The 10,611-nt window shown below is 37.9% G+C and overlaps 1 long non-coding RNA gene across 1 annotated transcript in view; it reads right to left on the bottom strand.

Moving 5' to 3' along the window:
• Positions 1-5,224: 5,224 nt before the first annotated feature.
• LOC119472713 overlaps positions 5,225-10,611 on the bottom strand; it is a 5,897-nt gene continuing 510 nt past the window's right edge. Inside the window, exons 1-2 of the long non-coding RNA XR_005201890.1 lie at positions 8,632-10,611; positions 5,225-5,522 (exon numbers count right to left, since the gene is read on the bottom strand). The exon at positions 8,632-10,611 is cut by the window's right edge and continues 510 nt beyond it. This is a non-coding gene — a long non-coding RNA (uncharacterized LOC119472713). The remainder of the gene's footprint in view (positions 5,523-8,631) is intronic.

Here is a 10,611-nt window from a genome sequence, read left to right as displayed (position 1 = left end):
CAGGTGGCTTCTCTGTGTCACCTGAGATTACTTACAACATAGTGGTTGGAGTCTAAGGACAATCATCAAGATAGCTTAACAGATGATAGATAAGAAAGAAAGACAGAGAGATAGAGAGACACTACACAGAAACTGTTTTACCTTTTGCAATCTAGTCTCAGAAATCAAGCAGCCTTACCTCTGCCACATTCTTATGGTCGAGGAAATTACAAAGATCCAAAAGGAGGAAATAGAAACTCCACCTTTCACTGGAGGCATGGGATGCCACACTGTAAGAAGAGCATGGGATGAGATATATATTGGTGCAGCCATCTTTGGAAAATGCAATTTGCTAACCTATCAATAATATGAAATAATAAAATTATACTTTTATTATTTAAAATCATAGAAAGTAGAAGGGTCTAGAGGATTTTTATTATCCATCTCTTCAAGCAATTTAACCCCTTGAATGAAAAATAGAGTCTTAGAGAAATAGACTATCTGTGTGGAGCCATTCACCTGGTTATTCCAGTGTCAAGAGTTAAAGCCAGGTGTGCTGAATATCAATTTTATAGTAATTTACCTTACAAATATCCTATAAAATATGTCTGAGTTTGTTCATTGATTTTAAAAATGATGTATTTTAAACTATTTATTTGCATAAAATACAATCCTTATATGAGAAATCTGAATTATTAAAACTAATATTAAAGGAGGATATTCCCCAGCTGGGATTTTAAAAAATGTAGTGTGACCTACAACCATCTGGTCTTCAGCAAGGTAGACAAAACCAAGCAATGGGGAAAGGACTCCCTACTCTATAAGTGGTACTGGGATAACTAACTGGCCATATGCAGAAGAATAAAACTGGACCCTCATCTCTTACCATATACAAAAATTAACTTAAGATGGTTTAAATATTTAAATGTAATACCTCAAACTATAAAAATCATAGAAGAAAACCTAGGAGATACCCTTCTAACCATTGGCCTTGGCAAATAAATTTTTTGTTACAATTCCAAAAGCAATTGCAACAAAAACAAAAATTGACAAGTGGAACCTAATTGAATTGAAAAGCTTCTGCAAGGCAAAGGAAAGTATCAACAAACAGATGACCTATAGAATGCAAAAAAATAATCACAAATTATGCATCTGACAAAAGTGTAGCTTAACGGAACTTAAATCAACAAGCAAAATACAACCCTATTAAAAAATACGCAAAGGATATGAACAGACACTTCTCAAAAGAAGACATACAAGTGGCCAAAAAACATACAAAATAGAGCTCAACCTCACTAATCATCAGAGAAATGCAAATCAAAGCCAAAATAAGACACCATCTCACACAGTCAGAATGGTTATTATTTAAAAGTCAAAAACAACAGATTTTGGTGAGGTTGAGAGAAAAGGAAATGCTTATGCACTGTTGGTGGAAATGTAAATTAGTTCATTTTACTAAGGAAATGTAAAACAGTTTGAAGATTTCTCAGAGAACTTAAAACATATTTACCATTTGGCCCAGCAATTCATTCACTGGGTATGTACCCAAAGGAAAATAGATTATTATACCAAAAAGACACATGTACTTATATGTTCATTGCGGCACTATTTGCAATAGCAAAGACATGGAATCAACCTAGGTGTCCATCAATGGTGGACTGGATAAAGAAAATGTGGTACATATACACCATGGAATACCACTCGGCTATAAACAAGAATGAAATAATGTTTTTTTCAGCAACATGGACCAAGAGGCCACAATCCTCAGCAAATTAATGTGGGAAGAGAAAAACCAATTACCACATGTTCTTACTTATAAGTGGGAGCTAAACATAAAGAACACATGGGCATAAATATGGGAACAACAGACACTGTGGACTACTGGAGAAGGGAGGTGGGGAGGTAGATGTGGGTTGAAAAACTACTTAATGGGTACCTAGGTGCAATACACAAAGGTAACAAACCTGCATATGTACCCCTCGTATCTAAAAGTTGAAATTTAAAATTAATTATTTAAAGTAATCCAGACTTGAAAAAAAATGTAGGTGTGTCTGATAAACAGTCTAGCTTGTGATCTCCCTGATGTCTACTTGTATTAGTTGGATGTATGGGTCAGTTTCAGCAAGACAGAGGAGGGGAGAGGACAGTGTAGTATCTGTTCCTCAACCCTGTTCCATGCAGTTTCTTGTTTGGGTGGTAGGGAACCAGACAGCTGAGGCAAAAGCTGTTCCAAAAGGAACTTGTCAGACCGGAGAGTAAGTGGAACTCTCTGGGTCCCAGGTGACTCAAATGCAACTGGGATTTGGAGAGGGACAGTCCTTATTTCATGCACAGAAACAGAGGAGAGAACACATTGCTGTTTGACATATTGAGATTGTACAGATTTGGGGTAACAGACAATCTTCTATGCAGAGAAACAGCATTTTCAAAGAAGTCATCACTGAAACAATGATAATATCCAGTTACTTCTCTCTCTCTCTTTTTTATTTGTTTGAGACAGAGTCTCACTCTGTCGCCTAGGCAGGAGTGCAATGGTGGGATCACAGCTTACTGCGTGCACCTTGACTTCTTGGGCTTAAGCGATCCTTCCACCTCAGCCTCCAGAGTAGCTGAGACTACAGGTGTGCACCATACTGACTGGCCAATTTTTGTACTTTTTGTAGAGATGAGGTTTTGCCATGTTGCCCATGCTGATCTTGAACTCCTGGGCTCAAGTGATTCACCCTCCCTGGCCTCCCAAAATGTTGGGTTTACAGGCATGAACCACTGTGCCCGGCCCAGTTACTTTTCTCTAGTGGGTTTTGAACAGTAGATAGAAACAAGGGGTCAGAACAGAAGACAGTGGAGGACTTTTGCTGTCCATGTTTACACAACCCCTGAGGAATCCTTGCAAAACTGATAAATTATTGTCTGAGAGAATAGGGGTTAGGGGGATGTTGTTTAAATCCTATAGTTATGTTGTGAAGAGTGACAATAAAATTGAGTACAATTGCTTATGTAGCCTCAGTTGAACCTGCTGGCAGATACAGCTTGTGAATATTTGAATCACACTAATAAATTATAGTTAACAGTTAATTAGCAATGATTTTATTTGACTTAGATTCTAGAGGGTATTAGAAGGATTCATTTGGGTAACTTTTGTCTAAAAATATCTGAACTGTTAGCTTTTCCTCTTTTCATTCTAAGTCAAGCTGAAGCATTATAAAATTACCCAATTTATCACCCTTTACACAAACATTTACTGAAAAATCCATTTGAAATAATTCTTTTTATTTATTTATTTATTGCATTTTAGGTTCTGGGGTACATGTGAAGAACATGCAAGATTGTTGCATAGGTACACACATAGCAGTGTGATGTGCTGCCTTCCTCCCCATCACCTACATCTGGTATTTCTCCCCATGCTATCTCTCCCTAACTCCCCACCCCCCACTGTCCCTCCCCTAGTTCCCCTTGACAGACCCCAGTGTGTGATGCTTCCCTCCCTATGTCCATGTGTTCTCACTGTTCAACACCTACCTATAAGTGAGAACATTCAGCGTTTGATTTTCTGTTCTTGCGTCAGTTTGCTGAAAATGATGGCTTCCAGGTTCATCCACGTCCCTACAAAGGACACGAACTCATCATTTTTGATGGCTGCATAGTATTCCATGGTGTATATGTGCCACATTTTCCCTGTCCAGTCTATCATTGATGGGCACTTGGGTTGGTTCCAGGTCTTTGCTATTGTAAACAGTGCTGCAATGAACATTCATGTGTATGTGTCCTTATAGTAGAAGAATTTATAATCCTTTGGATATATACCCAGTAATGGGATTGCTGGGTCAAATGGAATTTCTATGTCTAGGTCCTTGAGGAATGGCCACACTGCGTTCCACAATGGCTGAACTAATTTACATTCCCACCAACAGTGTAAAAGTGTTCCTATTTCTCCACATCCTCTCCAAAATCTGTTGTCTCCAGATTTTTTAATGAACGCTATTCTAACTGGGGTAAGGTGGTATCTCAATGTAGTTTTGATTTGCATTTCTCTAATGACCAGTGATGATGAGTATTTTTTCATATGTTTCTTGTAAATCTGTTTTAGTTCTTTGTAGATTCTGGATATCAGCCCTTTGTCAGACGGGTAGATTGCAAAATTTTTTTCCCATTCTGTTGGTTGCTGATTCACTCTAATGACTGTTTCTTTTGCTGTGCAGAAGCTGTGGAGTTTGATTAGGACCCATTTGTCTATTTTGGCTTTTGTTGCCAATGCTTTTGGTGTTTTGGTCATGAAGGCCTTGCCTATGTCTATGTCCTGAATGGTTTTGCCTAGGTTTTCTTCTACGGTTTTTATGGCGTCAGGTCTTATATTTAAGTCTTTAATCCATCTGGAGTTAATTTTAGTGTAAGGTGTCAGGAAGGGGTCCAGTTTCTGCTTTCTGCACATGGCTAGCCAGCTTTCCCAACACCATTTATTAAACAGGGAATCATTTCCCCATTGCTTGTTTTTGTCAGGTTTGTCAAAGATCGGATGGTTGTAGATGTATGGTGTTGCCTCCGAGGCCTCTGTTCTGTTCCGTTGGTGAAATAATTCTCACAGGTTTTTTTGTTGTTGTAATTTAGAGATCCTCAGCCTCTTTAATCTGGATGTCCTGTTTACTGTCTCAGTCTTTGTTGTTCCCAGAATCTTAATTTTCCCTAAATTCCAAGTCTCCTCATGCCACCTAAAATCTCGGGTGGTTTGGAAATTTACAAAAATCACAAAAGTGTAGTTGGGATGATTTGTGGAAATGGAGACAGGTTTGAGTAGGTTGTTAGAGGGTGGATAATGTGTTATTCAAAGCTTAGGCTCAAACCCCAGCTCTGTCACTCACCAACTATCTATGCAAATTTGGGCCCTAGTTTCCTGAGGATTTTAGACACACACACACACACACACGCACACGCACACGCACACGCACACACACCCCTGAAATAGCTTTGTTGCTAAGATTAAATGAGCTAATACATAAAAAGGTGTGGCTCTCACTGCAGGAACTTTCCTTATGCAGGTCATAGAAGAGTTATGTGCCAAATTTTTTTTTAAAGAAGTACTAATTGAATAAAGCAATCTCCACCCAACACCTCCCTTAATCTCTGCTTACATGATACTCCTCTACATGAGCCGATTTATTTCTAAAAGTTGTTCTCAAGAAGTCGAATACAGATGTTAATTGGATAGTTTTGAAAGTGCAGAAAGGTTTTTAAAAAACAAGCTTTTGAAAAGTAGTAGCAGCGTTTATTTATTACTGAAATGTTTTAGGCATAAAACTGAATGTAAACCTGTTTCATTTCTTCTGTGCTTAGAAAATTTGCCCCTAAGTCCTTTATAACAAAAATTAGCAGAAGTGACTCCTGGCTGGTGATTCAGAGGTCTCATATTTTTAGCCCTAGAAAGTCAATGAAGACAGTTGGACTGTGAGAGCAGGGTTTCAAAGCTCAGCTCTACTTTTTTGGCCTACAAACATCCCATCGAAGCTCAGTATGACAGCTAGTGCTCTGACAGCTGGTGAACAGGGATTCTGAAAAAAAGAAAGAGAGAAAAAAAAATCTACTATGTGAGAGGGATAATCATCTGGAAAGTATTGCTTGGATCAGTGCTATATGAGTTACAGGAATGGTGGGTGGAAGATAAATAACTGATCTTTGGCACCAAGTTTATGATTAAGGATTTCACAGAAAGAAGGAAGATAGTTGGCCCGGAGTGGTGGCTCACGCCTGTAATCCTAGCACTTTGGGAGGCCAAAGTGGGCAGATCATAAGGTCAGGAGTTTGAGACCAGCCTGGACAACATGGTGAAACCCAATCTCTACTAAAAATACAAAAATTAGCCAGGCTTGATGGCGGGCGCCTATAATCCCAGCTACGAAAGGCTGAGGCAGGAGAATCGCTTGAACCTGGGAGGTAGAGGCTGCAGTGACTTGAGACTGTGCCATTGCATTCTAGCCTGGGCGACAGAGCAAGATGCCATGTCAAAAAAAAAAAAAAAAAAAAGTAAGATAGTGCAGTTTTCCCTAAATTATAATTATCCACAAGCTTCCCTTACAATTTTGCCACATCCAAACACTTCCTGTATTATCGTTTGCTTAATATAAGTTTTTGAGCCGGGCATGGTGGCTCACATCTGTATTCCCAGCACTTTGGGAGGCTGAGGCAGCAGGATCACGAGTTCAGGAGTTCAAGACCAGCCCGACCAACATAGTGAAACACCGTCTCTATTAAAAATACAAAAAAGAAAAAAAAGCCAGACACGGTGGCACGTGCCTGTAGTCCCAGCTACTTGGGAGGCTGAGGCAGGAGAATCGCTTCAACCTGGGAGGTGGAGGTTGCAGTGAGCCCAGATCGTGCCACTGTACTCCAGCTTGGGCAACAGAGCAAGACTTCATCCCAAAAAAATAAAAATAAAACAATAAAAAAACTAAGTTTTTGAACACTTTAAAAAATCTTATGTGTATTTTTTTTTTTTTTTTTTTTAGACGGAGTTTCGCTCTTGTTACCCAGGCTGGAGTGCAATGGCGCGATCTCGGCTCACCGCAACCTCCGCCTCCTGGGTTCAAGCAATTCTCCTGCCTCAGCCTCCCGAGTAGCTGGGACTACAGGCATGCGCCACCATGCCCAGCTAATTTTTGTATTTTTAGTAGAGACGGGGTTTCACCACGTTGACCAGGATGGTCTCGATCTCTTGACCTTATGATCCACCCGCCTCGGCCTCCCGAAGTGCTGGGATTACAGGTGTGAGCCACCGCACCCGGCCAAGTTTTTATTATTTATTTTAATTTAGAGACAGGCTCTCATTCTGTCACTCAGACTAGAGTGCAGTGGCATGATTATAGCTTACTGTAGCTTTGAATTCTTGGGCTCAAGTGATCCTCCTGCCTTAGCCTCCTGAGTAGCTAGAACTACAGGCATACAACACCATGCCTAATTTTCAAATTTTTTGAAGGATGGAATCTTGCTATGTCACCTAGGCTGGCCTCAAGTGATCCTTCTACCTCAGCCTCCCAAAATCCTGGGACTATAGATGTGAACCACTGCACCTGGCCTTGTGTGTCTTTAAACAGAAAACTTTATTCACTACTGTAAATAAAAAATCAGAATGTGTCATAAGTATAAAACATAAATATAATATTAAATTATAGCTAGATATTGTAGTCTACAAAAGATTCTGACCTTGAGGCCTGGTATCTTTTTGTTAAAAATAGAATTTGGCATTAAAAGGATTAAAGTTAAAGAGATATTAAAATTAAAGGGATGTTAACTCATTCCAAACTGAAACCTCCTCTTTGAGGCTGTTACACAAATGGAAGGGGAAATAGCTTTCTCATTATGGGATCTATTTGGCAATATTTACTGAGTCAATGTTATTTAGTGTCATGTCACAAACACTTAGAAATGCTATGTCTACTTGTCCCACATTCTGGGAATGGTGTACTGGTTAAGAGGATGGTATGAGTGTCAGACAGACATAAATTTAAATCCCAGCTTTGTTACTTAACAACAGAGCTACATTAAGAAGGTCAGATTACCTCTATCCTCTTTCTTCATTTTTATTTAGAAAATATTTAGCACATTCAATAAATTTTGTTGCAATGATGATAATCATGTGAATATTGATGTTCAGGATGAACTGAGGACGCTGGGCTATCTACATAAATTGCCCTTTTATTAAGGATTTGTCTATAGGTTGTCAAGCAGATACATTTTAACTTAATTTTGCCTATTTGTTTTAAAAATCCATCCATATTATTTGTCTTTCCAGCATTCTGGTTCTCCTTCTTGAAATCTGAGTATTGGTTTTCTATCTTTTTGTGGCTTCTTCTTTCTCCTACTGTTTACTGTGGTTGTTCCTTAGGCTGAATCTTTGAGCCTCTTCTCAGAAGCCTCACAACTCCTCAGAAGCCTATTCATTTTTAAAGCTTTAGCAATGTCTTATAAAGTGACTCCTAAAATCAGTGTATTTAAATCTGCCCTTACCTCTTTACAGCCCAAATCGCTACTTGATAATTGCCATGTCTTGTCACTTTAGATTCAGATTTTAAATCAGCACATTCATTTCATCCTCTGTTCCTTGTCAATGACCCTATCATATTTCCGGTTCCTTATGAATACAGGAGGTAACTGCATGTGTTTTAGAATATCCTGGAGTCCTGTTTCTACCTTTTACCAATTTAACAGAAAATTACTCATCAACAGGATGCCACTGAACACATTGGATGAAAACTTCCCCATACTTCAAGAGAAGTGGAGAGTGGCAGAAATAGTCTGTAAAGAAATAGTGCTAACATATTTTTTAACCTTGAATTTCATTACTTTATTGACCACTCTAAAGGTAAGTGTTAACATTAGCTGAAAAAAGGTGAATAATAAAGCATATATGTTTTTTCTTTTACATAGTTTCCTGTGAAATGTTAGTTCTAAAATTAATTCAAATTAGTTAGATAAGAGTCCTTTCAGTGTGCTGAAAAGTGGCTATGTACCAAAGAACAGGGGTAAGTGACAGTGGTTGAGGTCTTCAGGAGATCTGAAGAGCAGACTGCATGTTAGGCCAAGTTTAGTGGTAAGCTTTAAAGAGAGTAAGTGATTTGTAACATATTTAGACTATGGTAATTCTGAGCATAGAAATAAACTCACCTGTCCAAACTCAAAGAATGGACTTAGAGACCTAGAGAACAGCAAAAGTGAGACTTTTAATAATAGTCTTGCAAGATTGGGTGTCTGATGAGCAGGCACACCCAGCACAGTTTTAACAAGCAATTTATCCCCTAGTGCACAGGACATAGGCTGAGTACTACTGGGTCACAATTTTCCTGGACATCGCCTATGAATTGTTGGGTAGGGGCTTTCGGTGTTCTTTTTAGGATTGTCTTGCTGTATTTTATTGCAGACCACAATGCATTGCAATCCTAGTTAGCTCAGGGGCTCTTCAAGTATTTTACTTACGACCTAAGTAGCTGGGCAGGCTGATAAGAACAGACAAAACAAGCTATTTTGCAGGCTAGTAAACTTTTATCTTAAACTTCTTTGGTTCAGGTGAGGGCAATAAAGCCAGGGTGAGGAAGTGGGGCAGTGGGAGGCCGACAAGCAAACATCAGCTATCCAAGCAGGGCCTAGTACATCCTGTTTCTTCTGTAGTTTGCTGACCTAACCTGATTTAGGGCACTTTGTCTTAGAAATGGACCACTGTATACATTAGTTCCTTCATGAGGAAGGTGGGAAAATACAGGAACTAATCTTGCAAATTTTATTAACTATGAAAATTATAGCAAAAGTTTACAAAGGTTTTTTCTGGGGGGTCATTTTCCACTTCTCTTTAAAAAACAGATCTTCCTGCATACTGTACCATGCTGTAAAAATAAAATAGATGTAGTCTTGGTAAATTTAATGGCTTTAAAGATTGTGGCAAAGTTTAGTACTTGAAGTGAATTAAATGAGATAACTAAAATATATACAGCTATATCTTGTGCTGTGAAAGCAAAAGAGGCCAATTCCTTTTGTATATACTTATGAAAAGTCACATGCTAAAACTGTTGGAAAGTGAATTTTATTAAAATCAAAGTGAATATGGAAAACTAAAATGTATCCAGAAGATACATTAAATTGTGATGTTTCATTTTATAAGTGAGTGCAACTAGCATTCTTTTAAATTATAGGTTCTTCAGGTGATTTCAGATATAATAGGGCCCCCTGGCACTAGCTCATCTAAGTCATTCATAGGTTATTTTAGTATTCCCTGGGATGCAAATGGCTTACAGTCACAAGATATAATTTGCCTCAGAGGGCCAGGCATTCTTATCAACTCGCTTTTTATTGTAGCTTCTATTACTTATCCATATTCTTTTACCCTTTTTAGTCTGAGAACCTTTTCCTTTACTGAAATGATAGAGGCGAAACAAAGGTGAATGGATTTTCAGTCTCTCTCTCTTCTGTTAATTTATACCACAGAATCCAAACTAATTTAATTCCTCCTTTTTGTTTTCTTGGACCTAACTTTTTTTTTTTTTTTCACCCTTAGGGTTTTCCCCAACTTCAGCTCATTGTAGCTATCTATTTTCTGTAAATCAATGACTTAACTAATTAAAAATGGAAATCTATTTTTTTCATCTAGTCAGCTATTACCATTCTCCATGGCACTAAATAATCTATACAGAACATAATTCCAATTTAAAATTTTTGATGTGAAAGAAATTAATAATTCACACTTATTTTGGAAAATTTCAAACCTAGAGAAAAAAACATAATATACATGTGGACCCTCCATCTGATTCACCCATTTTTAATATTTTGCCATATTTACCTCCTTTTGCTCTTATCTACATACATGTATATATATATATGTTACATATCTATTTCTCTGAATCATTTGCAAATAACTTGTAGACCCAATTATTCTATATCCGTGTTTTTGACATAAAATTCCAAATTTAAGGACAATACCATTATCACATTTAAGAAAACCTTAATTCCATTATATTATCCAATATCCAGTCCAGATTCAAATTTCTGCAACTGGCCACCAGTAACTGTCTTTTCACTTATTTTTTAGATTCAGGATTGCATTTTGTTTTCATGTCTCTTACATCTCTTAAATTTGAAAGACTTTTTTTTTTTTTT

The sequence above is a fragment of the Cebus imitator genome, unplaced genomic scaffold (genome assembly GCF_001604975.1).
Source record: "Cebus imitator isolate Cc_AM_T3 unplaced genomic scaffold, Cebus_imitator-1.0 Scaffold114, whole genome shotgun sequence".
NCBI lineage: Eukaryota > Metazoa > Chordata > Mammalia > Primates > Cebidae > Cebus > Cebus imitator.
Note: the sequence above shows the minus strand (reverse complement) of the source record. Positions and strands in the feature narration are given on the sequence as shown.